Raw genomic sequence first — 18,268 nt, 5'->3', positions numbered from 1 at the left:
CTTTATTCATAATTGCCAAAATGTGGACGCAAACAAGATGTCCTTCAGTAGGCAAATGGATAAGCTGTGGTCCATCCAGACAGTGGAATATTATTCAATACTAAACAGAAATGAGCAATTAAACCATGAAAGACATGGATGAAACTTCAGTGCATATTACTAAGTGAAAGAAGCCAATCTGAAAAGGCTACATGCTGTATGATTATGACATTCTGGGAAAAGCAAAGCTATGGAGACAGTAAAAGGATCACTGGGAGTCAGGGGGAAGGGATGAACAGGCAGAGCACAGAGGATTTTTAGGGCAGTGAAAATAGTCTATGAAACTATAATGATGGATACATGTCACACATTTGTCCAAACCTGAAGAATGTACAACACAAAGAGTAAACCCTAATGGAAACTATGGATTTTGAATGCTTATCATGTGTCGATGTAGGTTATCAATTGTAACAGTTGTACACTCTGGTGAGGGGTTTCTATAATGGGAGAAATTATGCATGTGTCAGTGTAGGGGGTATATGGGAAATCTCTGTACCTTCCTCTCAACTTTGCTATGAACCAAAAACTGCTCTTAAAAAAAAGTCTTTAGGGACTTCCCTGGTGGTGCAGTGGTTAGGAACCTGCCCGCCAACGCAGGGGACACGGGTTCGAGCCCTGGCCCGGGAGGATCCCACATGCCACGGAGCAACACGCACACCTTAGCAAAGAGTAGCCCCTGCTCGCCGCAACTAGAGAGAGCCCACACGCAGCAACAAAGACCCAACGCAGCCAAAAATAAATGAATAAAAAATATTAAATAAATTTTTAAAAATTAAAATAAAAGTCTTTAAAAAAAAATAAAGAGGCCCAATCAGGCAATCCAGAAGTTGGAAATGAATATATGAAGAAAATATTGAATTTCACAAGTGAGTAAAAATACAGATTAAAGCATTAAGAAACAATTTTCCACTTATCAAACTAGCAAAGTCGTAAAACCTAGACCCCCATGCTTCTGTGAGTGGGACAGAAAGAGCAGTGCCCATTCAAGCTGCTGGGCTGCACTGGTTTGACCTTTTGAGTCACACATTCTTTCTTTATGTGTGTGTGTGTGTGTCTTTACATATGTTTATATATCTTTATATATCTTCATAGCCATTCTGTCACATGGGTGCCTTCATACGTCTTTTCTCTGGTGCAATATTTCTCTTTTACTTTCCATGAGCAAATTTATACTCATCAAGCGTATTTTTAGGTTCTGGTGGGGGAGAAGGATAAAGAGTCTGAAAGCTCTCTGCTCTTTGCTAAAAATACAACATTTACATACAAAGGATAAGGAGGGGAGGAAAAGGACCTGGAAGGTTAAGTCAGTGTCACTGGTGACATTCTCCCCTTTTGAACCTGAAAGTCTGGATGGGAGAATGATTCTTAACCATGAGAGTAAACACTTACTGAGTGTCGACTGCCAGCTGGGTACCACCGTGCCTAGCATCTCATAACAATTGTGTCACTTCCTCCTGCCTAGAAAAAGGTGCTATTGTCCTTGTGATCGAGGCAAATGGTCTCTTTGAGGGTCTGCCCGCGTGGCCATGGCCAGGATTCCAGCCCAGACGGGTTATTCAGTGAGCCCTTTAACTACCACACCATGCATTGAACTGTACTTGGTTTTAGTTTGAGGCGTTGGCAGGGATATGTGGGTAAGAATGATGAGCAGAGCGGGAAGTAAAATATCAGGGCTGAACTTAGAGAATCAAGAGTTAACTGCAAAGACGAGAGAGAGAGTCAGTGCCGGCTGGCGTGTTCACACGCTCACTGCCATTGGTAAAGGTCCCACTTCCACCTGTTGACTAGAAGCTCAGAGGGGACCAGGTCAGCACCTGGAACATCTTGGAATTCTCTGCAGGGCTGGCGAGTCGCTCCCAAAGAGTAAAAATGATATCATGTCTATGAAACACAACATTTTCCACTCACCAGATTATTCTCACTGCCATGGAGCTCTTACCTAAAGAGCAGACAATAAACTCAGCAGTGATATTTGGGACGGTTAATTTTGTGTCTCAACTTGGTGAGGCCATGGTACCCAGATGTTTGGTCAAACATTATTCTAGTGATGAGCGTGCTGTAGTTGTATACAGAAGTGGAAATATAATGTTGTACACATGAAACATATAATGTTATAAACCAATGTTACCTTAATAAAAAATAAATTTTAAAAAATTATTCTTGATGTTTCTGTGAAGGTATTTTTAGATAAGATGAACATTTAAGTTAGTAGGCTTTGAGTAAGGCAGATAACCCTCCATAGTGTGGGTAGAACTCATCCAGTCAGTTGAAGAACTTAATAGAGAAAGACTGATCACCTGGAGGAAGAAGGAATTCTGCCGCAGACAGCCTTCAGTCTTGAACTGTTACTCCACTCCCAGTCTCCAGCCTGCTGGCTGACCCTACAGATTCCTTACAGTACATCTCGCTCTATTTATACATCCTATTGATTCGATTTCTTTAAAGAATCCTAACTAATACAAAACTGATTTTTTCTTTGCCCAGAATCTGCCACCCAGTGGCATACATACTGGTCCTGACTCTGTTTCCCCAGATATTAACCAGGCACCCACTGTGCACCAGACACGAGGCCAGGAGCTAGAGATGCAGAAGGTCGGCAAGGAGGCCCTGGCATCAGGAGGCCACAGTCTGAACTCACCTCTGGCCCTGACCCTTTGAAGAAATCCACTGTTTCCCCAACCTCCAAGGCTGTGGCCAGAGTGTGAGAATTCATGAATATATATGTCGGTTTGGGCCACATCAGTGTTGTGAGGAGAGGGCAATAATGATTGAAAAATAAAAATTGGAGATAAAAGATCCAGGTCCAAAGCAGAAAAGACGTGGCCTGTGAGGTTGAAGCCAGTGACCAGGAAGTGTCAGAACTGGAGAGAAAGGGCTGCCGCAGAAGCAGAGATGAGTCATTCAGAGTAAAACAGCCAGGCTCCGTATGGGGTGTGGACCCCAGGAGGAGAAGGCACCACTTGGGTAGACTCCACAGACAGCACCACCAGGCTGGCCAGAACCTGTTCAACCGCAGTGTGCAGCCTGACTCAAGCGCACCATCCAGAGAAGTGAAACAAAAAAGGCATTACTTCCTCACCATCCAAGGGAAATGAGAGAAAGGGCTGCAGCCCAGACCAGGAATAGAAAACAGTTGTGTTTAAAAAATGAGAGAAACAATATAAGACCAGAATAACACGGCTGTGTGCTTGCACCTTGGCTCCATGGATGAAGTACAGTGGCACACAGTAGATGCTCAATAAATGCTGGCTGAGAAAATGAATGGATGAACGAATGAAATCCTGAGACATGCTGACAGCTCAATGAAGGAAAAACCCAAAGAGAAGTACAAGAGGGAAGGCTGGATACTGTGGAGGAGGTCTCTGGAGGAAACCGTGGAGTGGTTCGGGCGGGAGGTGGACAGTCACCACTTCCGCTCGGGACACCTCATTTCCTCACGCCCTTGCCCTCTCGAGCCTCTCATGTCTGAGACCCAGATCTGTCCCAAAGCTCAGGCTCAAACCAACCCCTCTCAGTTATTCTTGGTGAAATTATACTAGAGCTGGGACTCTCCTTTTTCTCCTCCTTTAAAATATGTTTTAATTATATAAGTAATATCTGGATATTTATTGAAAATTTCTAGAAACTCTAACAAGAGGGAAATCATAATATTTTCATCATCCAAAACACACACACATACTCACATAGTCAGTTATTTCTGATCTTTTTTTCTCTGTATAAAGGTGTATCCTGAAACGGTTATAACCACTCTAAATATACAAATTTGCGTCTTTTATCTGTTGGAATTATCAATATTTTATTGTGATATAACCTAATTTTGTAAGAAATATGATGCTGGGTTTTTTTTTTTTTATCATGGTAAAAATGCACATAACGTAAAATTTACCATTGTTGGGTTTCCCTGGTGGCGCAGTGGTTGAGAGTCCGCCTGCTGGTGCAGGGGACACGTGTTTGTGCCCCAGTCCAGGAGGATCCCACATGCCGCAGAGCGGCTGGGCCCGTGAGCCATGGCTGCTGAGCCTGTGCGTCCGGAGCCTGTGCTCCGCAACGGAAGAAGCCACAACACTGAGAGGCCCGCGTACCATTAAAAAAAAAAGAAAGAAAGAAAGAAAGAAAATTTACCATTGGTGACATTTAATGCATTCACTATGTTGTGACTCTCACCAGGATCTAGTTCCAGGACAATTTCATCACTTCAAAAGGAAACCTCATATACTCCAATAAAGATGTTTAAGAGCATAAAATATAAAATTTTTTTTAAAAAAGGAGGGCTTCTCTGGTGGCACAGTGGTTAAGAATCCTCCTGCCAGTGCAGGGGACACGGGTTCGAGCCCTGGTCCAGGAAGATCCCACGTGCCGCGGAGCAGCTAAGCCTGTGTGCCACAACTACTGAGCCTGTGTTCTAGAGCCCATGAGCCACAACTACTGAGCCTACGTGCCACAACTACTGAAGCTCACACGCCTGGAGCCTGTGCTCTGCAACGGGAGAGGCCGCCGTAGTGAGAGGCCAGTGCACCGCAGCAAGGAGTGGCCTCTGCTCGCTGCAACTAGAGAAAAGCCCTCGCGCAGCAATGAAGACCCAACGCAGCCAAAAATTAATTAATTAAAATTAAAAAATTTTTTTAAAAAGGAAACCTCAATCCCATTAAGCAGTCATCCCCCACCCCCTCATCTCCCCAGACCCTAGTACCCACTAATCTGCTTTCTGTCTCCATGGATTTGCTGACCTGGGTATTTCACATAAATGGAATCATAGGATATGTGGTCTTTGGTGACTGGTTTCTTTCACTGAGCATAATGTTTTCAAGGTGTGTCCATGTTGTAGCCTGTGTCAGCACTTCATTCCTGTTTATGTGATCCTGTTTTAAATTCTACTCTTTGGCTCAAAAATCTTGTATGGTTCCCCATTGCCTACCCTGATAAAAGTCCAATCTCGTTCACGTGGCATTCACTCTTCTGCAGAATCCTGCCTGCCCGTCTTACCTGCACCAACCCACTCTACTTTCTCACTTCTGTACCTTTGCCTAAGCCCCAGTCTCTGCATCTCTAAACCCCTGGTCCGCAGACAAGCAGCAGCAGCATCCCCTGGGAAACTGTCCTAAACGCAAGTTCTTGGGCCCCTCCCCAGACCACTAAATCAGAGTCCAGATTCTGTCTTTCGACAGGCCCTATGGGTGATGCTGATGTACACTGAAATTTGAGAATGTTTGGTCTCAATCACGTCACTCCTCAAAGTCTCATTCGTAGGCTGCGCCCTGAGCCCTGCTTTCCCTCTCCACTTACCTCCCGCTGGACATCATCCTACATCCTTGAGAGGATTTCTCACTTTTTACACTGTGTCATAGCTGTGTCTCCGTTAGTGGACGTCACCTGAATGATATATTTCATCTAAACCCTGAGAAGGAGGTTGGACAAGGAGACCCTGAAGGTTGTCTCTGGCTGAGATTCTGGGCACAAGCGCCCAAGGGCAGCTGTGGCACTTTCTTGTACCCTCCGTCGTACTCACAGCCGAAAGCTCAGCTCCCAAGTTATCCTGGGATTATGACTTTCCTACTTCATGGGTATCAAAATATCCTTTCTTTTATGAATGGTAGTAGTAATACTGGGGATGTTTGGGTTTTTAAGTTTTTATTTGTTTTCCTTGTTTACAAGTCTATTATCAGATATAAGATGTTCTCATTTTACGGCTCTGTCTGGGAACCACTGGCCTATAAAGATAGTGGGGTCAGGAGAAGCTCAGCCAGAGGGGTGTTTGGGAGCATCACGCTGGAACTGCCTAGGAGAGCCTGACTTCTGCGTAGTTCAGGAGCCATAGTCGGGCCATATTCAACTTCAAAGCTGCTCCCCCCTGCTGAATGTCAGAGCCTGTTGTAAATATCTCAGAGCCACAGCTCAGAGATTAGAGAGCTCAGCTAAGAAGGAGAAAGAGGGAAAGATCAGAAATAGGGAAATCCCACTGCTGAGTGGATGAGGTCTCCAACATGCATGATGCAAAACATTTGCAAGGAAAGCAAACCTGCATCCCAGCCTTGTGATTTTATTAACACACGTGTGCACAAGCATACACACACGCACAACACACACAGACACACACTAACTAGAGCTGTAGAAACACTTCTTGAGTGCTCTTAAAGTCTAGACTTTGAGAAATTACAGATGGAGTGAATACCTTTTTTGTGCTACATGAAGGAAGCTTAAAAGTGAAAAAAAATCAAGTAACCAGCCCACAGCTTAAGAAGGATATTTGAAAGACTGGTGTGTTAGAGCTAGAGATGATTAAGGAAAACATGACAACCTTCAGCTATCACAGGCATATTCATAAAAGAGGGCGAAAGATCGGTTCCCAGGTTACTTCTTTCTGGATTCCTATCTTAACCTCATCCAAGGGGAAAAATGGAACTGGCTAAATTCTGAGGTGCTTCAGATGGCAAAGTAACAAAGAGTGGGAGCCACAGAGCAGTCCGTTTCAGCTCAGAAAGGAGACGTTTGCTGTCAGCCGCCCAACGGGGACATCAGCCATGTGATTCCCAGCCAGGAGGTGTTTGGGCCCCATGGTCCCACCGCCTGCCCGGGGACCACGCCGGCCCAACCAGCTTCACTTTTCCGTGGCGTACAGGAACAACGCGTGTGTTCACACGGACAAAGGCAGCTGGTTTAAAAAACTTTCACCCTGAGATAACAGACTGCTTTTTCTTTGAGGTCGTTATTTCATTAAAATGACATTTTTAATGACATAGTATGATAACAGATGGAATAATAGATAACTTTTTCAATTGTTTATGTCAGTCTTTATTGGACAAAATACAGAGCTAGCAACTTTACAACAGTTCCCCCATTTTTTTGTTTTATTTTTTCTGTATGTTAAATATAAAAAAATTATTTATAAAAAATAAATATAATTTATTTTTAAATTTATTTTGGCCCATGAAATCCAAGTCTGGATGTACTGAAATATATATATATTGTAAGTAAATTATATATTTATAAACAAACTTCAGTCTGGAAGTACTGAAGTTTATATGTTTAAATATAAATATATATATTTATATAAATAAATATGTACATAAAACACCTTTTTTTGGCTGAATCATTTGAAATTAATCATCATACTTCACTCTTAAGTACTTCAGCCTGTATCTTCCAAGAGCAAAACATTCTTATATAAAATTACAATAATATTATCATTCCTGAGATATTTAACATGACTGAACAATTAGTATAAAATTAATCATAATATTAATAATCATGATAATTAATTTTATATTAATTAATTGATTTCTATTATACAATCCACAGTTTCCTGTCTCCTTCAATCTTTCAAGATTTTTGACATTTTGAAGACCTATTTGTCCTGTAGAATATCTTCCACAATCTGGATGTGAATAATTGTTTCCTCCTAATTAGATTTAGGTTAAACATTTTGGCAAGAAAAGTACAAAGGTGATGTTGTATCCTTCCCATTGCATCCGAGCACAGATGTAAATTTATCCCATTACCATCCGAGCACAGATGTAAATTTATCCCATTACCAGTGATGCTAACTCAGCACAGGTGGTGTCCAGTTTTCTCCATTGTAAGGCATCTTTTCTCTTTGTATTTAATAAGTAATCTGACCCAGTAAAGGTTTCAGATTCACTTTTACTTCCTGTCCCAGACTTGCTGTCAGCTGTTTCTCTAAGGAGCCCTGATTCCTTTTAATGGAGAATAGTATTTAGACACCAAGATTTTGGTGCTGGGTGTTTAAGTGATATTGGAAAGGGCATATAGGTCCTTTCAATGGATTAGATTAAACAAACAAACATGAGTTGATGCTAATACAACTACAGCTCTTCTTTCTCATGACTTATTTGTATTTCCCTTTCCCCTGGTTCCCAACAACACATAACATATCTATCCTTCAATATACATAAAATAGTTCCAATATCACTAAACCAATACCCTTCCAACAACAAAACGACTAAAGAAATTCACGATTTCTCTGCAGTTCTTTTTTTCCTCCTATTTACTAAGGCTATATAGTCAGAGTACTTAGTTCAAAAGCTAATTGAGTTAATTATTTTTTTCTATGTGTTTATGTAATTATTTAATGCACAGTTAGATTTATTTGTTTCTAGCTATATTCAAGTTTAGGTTAATTTTGTTTTGTTTCGTGCTATGGACTAAATTGTGTCCCGCCTCCCCAAAAATTCATATGTTGAAGCCCTAACCCCAATGTAACTGTATTTGGAAATGGGGCTTTTCTGGAGGTAATTATGATTAATCAAGTCATACGGGTGGGGCCCTGATCTGTTAGGATTAGTGTCCTTATAAGAAAAGACACCCACTTGCTTTGCTTACTCTCTCTACACATACTGAGGAAAGGCTGCATGAGGATGTGGCAAGAAGGTGGCTGTCTGCAAGCCAGGAAGAGAGCCCTCACCAGAAATTGAATTGGCTGAACCCTGATCTGACTTCTAACCTCCAGAACTTGAAGAAATTAATTTCTCTTGTTTAAGCCCCCCCCATCTATGGTATTTTGTTATGACAGTCTGAGCTGGGTAACACATTTTGCTTTGTTCTTTATATGTAATGTCGATTTCTTATAGGAATTTGAGGCATCCATTTCTCTGGATTATTAAGGTCCTGGCCAGAATGAACATACAAATAAATAATAAAAATAGTAAACAAGGACATATGCATCAGATGTCTACATAAATTATGGTTATTAATACCTCATAGGACTTTTGGAGATCAAACTGTATATGAGATAATTCCCTAGGGAAACCAAGCCTAAGAGGGAGGTCAACCTAAAATACCAGAGGTCAGTGATGGAACCAGGATTGAAAGTCACATTTTTTCCTAGACCAAATGTGTGCTTTTAAATACTGTGCTATACTTCCAGGAATAATAACAGTTAATAAGGATAAATAAGAGTTTCAGGGAGTTTAATGAGCCTGTAGAAAAACTATTCAGTATACATTTATAAATAATATAAAATATATAAAATACAAGTATATGATATCTATTTCTCATATGCATAAAGAAAAATGAATAAATTGATTTGGATTTATCTGCGTAAGGGAGAGAGCATGACTAAATGCACTGGAGTTGAAGGCCTATCTCCAACACCAAGACGCCACCTCAAAGGTACCCCTTATCTTAGTCTCCCAGCAATGTATCTGTTGGAAAAGAACTCACCCTTAGGAGAGAAAGAATTGATGTATCCAAGTCAGTGCAAGAAAGCTCAAGATTGCTTCAAATTCCCCCATTTCAGAGAGGTGGGAAAGAGCTGTGATGACCCTGCCAACACCCACAGTGGAAGAAAGGGAAATGGCAGAGGGTCACAAACTTTACCTTGGTGGGGCATGGTCAGGTGACTGGGAAACTCTTAAAGGAGACAGCATTTATAATGTTGATTTTAAGCCTGGAGAACCCAGGTTGGGCCCCTTTCTTGATAAGTGTCTTAGAAGAATAGAAGTGCCAGCATGGGTCCAAGGTAGCAGCTACCCCCAGACCAGATCACCTCTGCCCTTGCCTGAATGTGGCAACAAGAGCCAATACACCCTCTCTTGTGGCTTAGGCGAGGTGAGGTGGGGTTTCACCTACAAAGACCCATGGCTAGTCTATACATCATTCTTAACCCTCACAAGAGCCTGTGGGGAAACTAGTAACATTTTACTGTTTTGTGATGGAAAAAACTAAATTTCAGATACTTAAGTAACTTTCTTAAGGTCAAATATTTAGCAAATGGCAGGCAGGATTTGAACCAAGGTCCTCTGAGGCTGAAGCACTTTTCACTAGATTATGCCATTGGATAGGTTATATATTCAACAGCTCTACTAACAAAAAGTTTATGTTTACTGAAAAAGTATAGATTATAACATGTGTTTTTCTTAATTGAAGTATAGTTGATTTACAGTACTGTGTCAATCTCTGCTGTACAGCAACATGACTCAGTTATATACATGTAGACATTCTTTTTTTCATATTCTTTTCCATTACGGTTTATCACAGGATATTGCATACAATTCCCTGTGCTATACATAGGACCTTGTTGTTTATCCATCCTATATATAATAGTTTATATCCGCTAATCCCAAAATCCCAATCTATCCCTCCCCCACCCCATCCCCCTTAGCAACCACAAGTCTGTTCTCTATGTCTATATAACGTGTTTTTTCCTCACTTCTCAGTTATGAAAGGAACAGGAGAATGTTTATTGAGCACCTATCACGTGCTAAATATTTTCAAATCTGTGAGGCCATCATCCCACCCAGTGAACCAGTGAATCATCCCCGTGTTGTAGATGAGGACCCGGGGGGGAAAGAGAGGACCATTAGTAATTACCCACAGTCACACAGCAAGTAGCAGGACGAGGGTACTATTTCTTCTGACTAGAATCCTGGTGTTCTTTTGTTCTACTAGATCCCTTCTTTCTAGTATAGAGTTTGATTGTTTTACCCCAACCCCACAATTCAAGGCACTGACAATCACCTAGTGGCCTCTCTCCAGGGAGTGGAAGAGAGAGCTTCCAAGAATCCACCGAGCTCTGTCTATAACTTTGCATGCTCAACCCTGTTTCCGTGGTGGAAACTGTCGCAGCATTTCTAAGCAATTACCTAAAGTTCAGCTGAGAGCTCCTCGTGACTCTAATATTCATCAACAATGGATTTACAAAAACCAGAGCAAGCATCCAGGCAGATAAATCATTTCATTTATATGTTATAATAGTCTTGGCTAAAAAATTTACGTTGATAAGAATCAATAGCAGAACACAGCTTGGAGGCCCAAGTGTTTTCTCTCATGACCCATTAAATATCCTAGACCATTACCAAAATATTTTTATCATCCCATGACCATCAAGTAAGTCTCTTCCTGAGTATTAGGTTCTAAGTTAAAGCATCAACATTGAAAATGGGTGAGAAGTTTTTATAGACGGATTCCTTTGCTCTTAAAACGGCCCATAGACTCACAGTCTTTCAGGCACTGAGGGGGATGGGAAAAGTTTTACGACTTCCTTTTGGAGGACTCCAAACAGACCTCTTTTTCTCTTTAAATAAATTTTTAATTAATGTATAAACATGTATGAAGACAAGCTCACAAATCATAAAGTGAACAGCCTGATGAATCATCACGGATTGAACACACTCACATAACCAACACCCACATCAGGAAATACCAGAACCTTAGACTCATCCCCACCTTGACCCTCCTCCAAGTTACTACCTCTCTCTCAAGGTAGTGACTATCCTGGCTTTTAATGCAATAAATTCATTTTCCCTTCTTTTGAATGTTTTGTATATAGAATCATGAAGTTCTGTGTATCAGTCTGTTGGATAGATACCTAATCAGGGAACTGCTAGATGATAAAATGTAGATACATTCAGCTTTAATTGATGCCACCAAACAGTTTTCCAAGTTGGTTGTATGGATTTACGGTTCCCTTAGAGTATGAGCATTCCAGATGCTCATACTTGGTAATTCCATCCTTTTCAAGAATTTTAACCATTCTGGTGGGTGTGTAGTAGTATTTCATTGTGGTTATAATCTGCATGTCTCCGATGACTAATGAGGTTGAATTGCTTTATGTTCTGTGGCCATTTGGATATTCTCTTCTATCCAGCATTTAAATGAGGGAAATCCTCAAAATCTTGGTCCTAATAGTCTCTTCTCATCTCTCTCTTATACTCTTTATTTCAATAACTAATCTTTAGGCACAGCTTGAATTATCTGCCATTTTGCTTTCGCATCTTTATTCACTTAGTAGATATTTACTCAGCTCCTACTGTAACCCTAGGCACTGGTACACGATGGTGAACAGAAACAGACATGGAATATACAAAGAATCCTTAACACTCAACAGTAAAAAAAATGAACAACCCAATTTAAAAAGGAGTAAAACATCTGCCGGCCGATGCAGGGGACACGGGTTCGTGCCCTGGTCCGGGAGGATCCCGCATGCCACGGAACGGCTGGGCCCGTGAGCCATGGCCGCTGAGCCTGTGCGTCCAGAGCCTGTGCTCCGCAACGGGAGAGGCCACAACAGTGAGAGGCCCCGCGTACCGCAAAAAAAAAAAAAATTAAAAAAAAACATCTGAATAGACACCTCACCAAAGAAGATATACAGATGGCAAATAGACACATGAAAACATTCTCAACATCATACATTCTTGGGCAATTGCAAATTAAAATAAGATACCACTACACACCTTTTAGAACAGCTAAAATCCCAAACACTATCAACAACAAATACTGGTGAAGATGTGGAGCAAAAGAAACCCTCATTTATTGCTGGTGGGCATGCAAAGTGGTGCACTTTGGAAGACCGCTTGGTGGTTTCTTACAAAACTAAACATACTCTTACCATAGGATCCAGTAATCGCACTCCTTAGTATTTACCCAAAAGAGTTGAAAACTTATATCCACACAAAAGTCTGTACACGGCTGTTCATAGCAGCTTTATTCATAATTGCCAAAACTTGGAAGCCACCAAGATATCCTTCAGTAGGCAAATGAATAAACTGTGGTCCATCCAGACAGTGGAACATTATTCAGCACTAAAAAGAAATGCTATCAGGACTTCCCTGGAGGTCCAGTGGTTAAGACTCTGCGCTTCCAACGCAGGGGGCGCAGGTTCAATCCCTGGTCGGAGAACTAAGATCCCACATGCCACACGGTGTAGCCAAAAAAAAGCGCTATCAAGCCATGAAAATATATGGAGGAATCTTACATGCACATGACTAAGTGAAAGAAGCCAATCTGAAAAGGCTACATAACGTATGATTCCAGCTACATGACGTTCTAGAAAAGGCAAAACTATGGAGACATTAAAAAAAATCAGTGGTTTCCAGGGGTTAGGATAAAGGAGGAATTAATAGGCAGAGCACAGTGGATTTTTAGGGCAATTAAACTATTCTGTACTATACTGTAATGCTGGATAAATGTCATTATACATTTGTCAAAACCCAAACAACATGGGCTTCCCTGGTGGTGCAGTGGTTGAGAGTCCGCCTGCCGATGCAGGGGACACGGGTTTGTACCCCGGTCCGGGAAGATCCCACGTGCCGCGGAGCGGCTGGGCCCGTGAGCCATGGCCGCCGAGCCTGCGCGTCCGGAGCCTGTGCTCCGCAACAGGAGAGGCCGCAGTGAGAGGCCCACGTACCGCAAAAAAAAAAAATTACTACATCATTAACATCTCTCCAACAATTTGCATGGATTTTTTTTTAATAATCCAAGATCACCTTGAAATGAGGCAGATCTAAGCAGTCTTGTGTCACCTAATAGGAGCCAACTTGGAGCCAGCTTAGGCCAGAAAACACTGGTAGTTAAGGGGAGATGCTGATTGAACAGTTTGGGGGATATATCATAAGGTCAACAGGGGGAACATGAGGGACTCAGAAGGAACTGGACTTGGAAGAACAAAGTCAGCTGGACCTTCCTTCTTGCTTTTGTCGACCCCTGAAATTTTCCTGTTACGGTGATTGCCACACACAGAACAGGGCACCAAGAGCTGGGGACACTGAAATGAGCCCAAAGTACAGTGGCTTGCTCAGCCGCTGCCTCAGCCTGAATCAGGTCACTGTGAAAAGAACCTAGGGAGACCTGGGTTTTCTGGACAGAGTTGAGGAGGGACCAGGAGCCAGAGAAAGGCATCCAGGAAACCCAGGGCAGACCCTCCAGAACCCAGAAGCATCATCAGCATGGAGGCGGGAAGAGAAGGGACATGTCTGACACTGGCCGTCACTCCCTCTGAAGATGAGGCAACCAGGAACAGGAATAAAGGAGGTGAAACAGTTAAATGTGGCTCCTGGGCCTCTCTTTTCCAGGAACTGACATAAATTCTGTTTGTCTGCCTACATGGAGTTGTGGTTAGAAACACATTTCTGAGGAATTGGTTTGGTTTCAATGTTTTCCATCATCTGGTAAAAACAGAACTATGCAAGCTGAGTATTCTAAGGCTTTTGTTTGGGTTTTGAAACAGGAACATTTTGAAATACTGAATATGTTATTTTTCATTTTATTATTTTACTTAAAAAGTTTCTTTTTAAGTGAAACCAACTTTTCAGCTACTAACATAAACACTGCAAGTAGTCTTCCTTTTTGCTGTAAAGCCAGTTTCAGATACTGCAGTTGTAGACGCAGGAAAGGAAAGGAAGGAGAGAGAGAGAGAGAGATACCACACCACAAATGAAGAGGACATTTGGGACAGTTATGCAAGTTTTTCTTGAATGTTCTAAGTGATCACTATTATCCTTTTTCTGCCTTTGGTTTTGGAGATCTTTTCACAAAAGGCAACCTACTGGGAGAGATCAGAATTTATCTGGAGCAGCTATCTGCATTTGATTTTTAATGTCTTTAAATAATGTGTGAGTCCAGATGCTTTCCTTGTTTATACATAAAAGAACCTTACTATATATGCTTTTTTATTTTCTTATTAGCATGTAGATTTAATATGGTTTCACTTACTGGATTCAGAGAGGAATACAGAAATTAACAAGGGGGTTCTAGATTTCTGCTTCTCGCCAAGATTAAGTTAACAGGGACCAGATATATGGTCCTGCCTGAAACACCCCGCCCCCCAAAAAAAAGAAACTGGATTTTTAAAAATATTTCAAGACACTGGCTGTTAATAACAAAGGACAGTGAGCCCTAAGAGATGAGAAAGAAATGAGGTGAGCCCTATGATTGCCCCACCCTGTGGAAACTGAGAGTTTCCAGACTGTGGTGCAGAGCAGGGAACACAGGCAAAGCCTGGTGCGTTCCCTGGATTGTGGGGACAGAGATGAGAGTCTGCGGAGAATAGGGCGACTGGAGCTCATAGGGCTGAGCACCAGACAAGGGAGCGCTTCAAAAAGAGAGAACCCTGGGATCTGCAGGGGGTCTCCCTCGAATAGTCGGCAAACACCCACCAACCAGCATGTCCATGTGAGGAAATCATCAAGAGACCAGGTAAAGAACCACCTGAAAGGATTACAGGGAACAGTGTTTGGTGCTCACTCAGGGCTAGGAATAGTGCCTGTTCCCATCAGCCAGGCTGAAACCCTCCTCATTCATGGAACATTGGGTAGGGTCCTCAGAAAAGGGGAAAAATTAGACTAAACACTAGTCTGGTCCTGCCAAATTAGTCCAAAAAGCAAGATCTGAAAGGATTAGATTGTTTCAGAGTAACTTAACTGTGTTCCAGAACAAAGCTCAAAAGTATTTATGGGGATGGGAACATATGTATATGTATAACTGATTCACTTTGTTATAAAGCAGGAAGTAACACACCATTGTAAAGCAATTATACTCCAATAAAGATGTAAAAAAAAAAAAGTATGGGAATACAAAATAGCCACACCCAAAGTCTGACAACCAGTAAAGAATTACCAGTTAAGCAAAGAACCAGGAAAATAAAAGCTAAAAAGGAGGAGAAAAACCAATTAAAACTGACCCAGATCTGCCCCAGATGTTAAAATTAGAAGACAAGGACATTAAAATAGTTATTTCAACTGTGTTATATATGTTCAAAAAATTAAGTAGAGACAAGGAAGATATCAAAAAGACCCAAATGAAACTTCTACGGATGAAAATTGCAATATCTGAAGCAAAAAATGCACTGAGTGGGATTAAAGGCAGATTAGATATTGGATAAGAAAATATTACTGAATTTGAAGACATAGCAATAGAAACTCTCAGAAATGAAACCCAGAGGAAGAGCATCATAAAAAGTGAACAGAGTGGGATGACTCCCAGGAAGGTAACCTGAGGACTCCATGGATCCACTGCTGAAACAACCATGACTAGTGAAAATTATTCTTTTCAATGACCATTTAAAGTCTCTGAAATATGTCTTAAGGGCATGCAGCAAATTAAGAAACACTTATTCAAGAAAATCCACTCTGTCTCAGCAAGAACAGTGAGAGCTTATGGCACCTGAGCCAGAACTGTTCCCTCCCTCCCCCTCAGCTCAGCCTGATGGATGCTCCAGTCTCAGCAGGTGTGGCCCAGAAGCTCCAGGTCAAGGTCTGTGGCACCTCTTGGGGAGGGAAGCTTGCCAGCATTTCTCATCTCCTACCCCCAGTGCCATGTTACAAAGGCAAAGCTCCTGGTGAGTGCATCCAAGAGGTCAGAGGCTCCCCTCCTCCACCCCGTCCCCACTTCTAGGGTGGAGACTCTACTGATGCACGTGCACAGCAGGCAGAGAACACAGGGCCCCTGTTGCCCTTGCCTTTGTTTGCTCATAGGACAGAGATTTGGTGCCGAGAGGCAAGTTGAGAAGAGCAGAGGCTACCACCCCTGTCCAGCACCCTTGCGGGGCAAGCAGTCAGGCCACAAGGACAGAGAACTCTGAAACTCTCCCCAAAGGAACTGACTTTATTTGGAACACAGTGTGGGGAAGTTCAAGCTTAAGAATGCTCCTGAGAATAATGCCGATTTTGGTGATAAGCGGTTAAGAGAAGGTTGGTAGCTGAGAGCAATAAGCTAAACTATATGCCAGCTAGTTTGCCAGAGAAGGGCTGAAGAAAGATATAAGAAGAACCCTCCTAGAGTCAGAACAAACCTCAAAAACTACCCCTGCAAAGGGGCCTGAATTTAGTTTGATGAGCAGTGGAGCAATTAACCTACAGGCTACTGTGGAAAACAATAGAGCAATCAATTGCCAATCAGTAGAGCCTCAGGGCTGGTTATGAGTCCAACAGAGGCAGCAGCTTAATGAAAGATTAAGGAAAGAGACAGTCAAGGGAGTTTTACTAACACTACTGTGCACACGCCCAAAGCTGCACCCTCTGAACACTGATGTCGAAGCTTCACATTAGGAGAAGCAGACTTCACTAAAATAATACCACCAAGCCACTAAACAAATAAATAAGCAAACAGCAATAAAGTAAGCCTGGGGGTGGAGAGGCAACGGGAGCATTAATATCCAGCGTTGTCACAATTGTCACAATATCTACAAAGTCTATTTTTTCAATAAAAAATTACAATACATGCAAAGAAACAGTGACGTATGGATTGTACACAGGGATAAAGCAGACAACAGAAACTACCTATGAGAAAGCCCAGATGTCAGACCTAATAGATAAAAACTTCATGGAAGTCATTATAAATATATTTTAAAAACTAAAGGGGGACTTCCCTGGTGGCACAGTGGTTAAGAATCTGCCTGCCAATGCAGGGGACATGGGTTCAAGCCCTAGTCCAGGAAGACCCCACATGCCGCAGAGCAACTAAGCCCATGTGCCACAACTCCTGAGCCTGTGTTCTAGAGCCCACAAACCACAACAACTGAGCCCACGTGCCACAACTACTGAAGCCTGCACACCTAGAGCCCATGATCTGCCACAGAGAAGCCACTGCAATGAGAAGCCTGCACACTGCAACGAAGAGTAGCCCCCACTCACCGCAACTAGAGAAAGCCCACGCACAGCAATGAAGACCCAATGCAGCCAATAAATTAATTAATTAATTAATTTTTAAAAAGTCTAAAAAAAAAACACTAAAGGCAACCATGCTTAAAGAGGTAAAGGAAGGTGTGATGACACTCTCATCAAATAGAGAATATAAATAAAGAGAAATTAGTTTTTTAATTGATTTATGGGTTCAACGCAATCTCTATCAAAATCCCAGCTGGCTTCTTTGCAGAAATTAACATGGTGGACTCTAAAATTCATATGGAAATTCATACGAGATCAGGTGCATTCAGAGTGGTCTGGCCATAGACTCATATGTAAATTCAAAGGACCCTAGAATAGCCAAAATAATCTTGGATAAAAAAAGAACAATTTTGGAGCAACCTCACTTCCCAATTTTAAAACTTTCTTCTGTGCTACAGGAATTAAGACAGTGTGCACTAGCATAAGGATAGACTTCTACATCAGTGGATTAGAATTCAAAGACAGGAAATAAACTTTCATATTTATGGTCAACTGATTTTCAACAAAGGTGCTAAGAAAACTCAATGGGAAAAAATTGTCTTTTCCACAAACTGTCCTGAGAAAACTGTATACACATAAGAAAAAGATGAAATTGGACTCCTTCTTTATACCATACACAAAAATGTATCAAATATATCATAAATGTATCATAAATGTATCAAAGTTTATCATACTCTTATATGTAAGAGCTAAAATTATAAAACTGTTAGAAGAAAATATAGGAGTAAATCTTTGTGACCTTGGATGAGACAATGGTTTCTACACCAATGCACATCGTAATCAAATTTGTCAAACCAGAAAAAAAGAGCAAAAGGTAAAAACAGCCAGAAGAA

This window comes from Lagenorhynchus albirostris, chromosome 14 (assembly GCF_949774975.1).
Source record: "Lagenorhynchus albirostris chromosome 14, mLagAlb1.1, whole genome shotgun sequence".
Taxonomy (NCBI): domain Eukaryota; kingdom Metazoa; phylum Chordata; class Mammalia; order Artiodactyla; family Delphinidae; genus Lagenorhynchus; species Lagenorhynchus albirostris.
Note: the sequence above shows the minus strand (reverse complement) of the source record.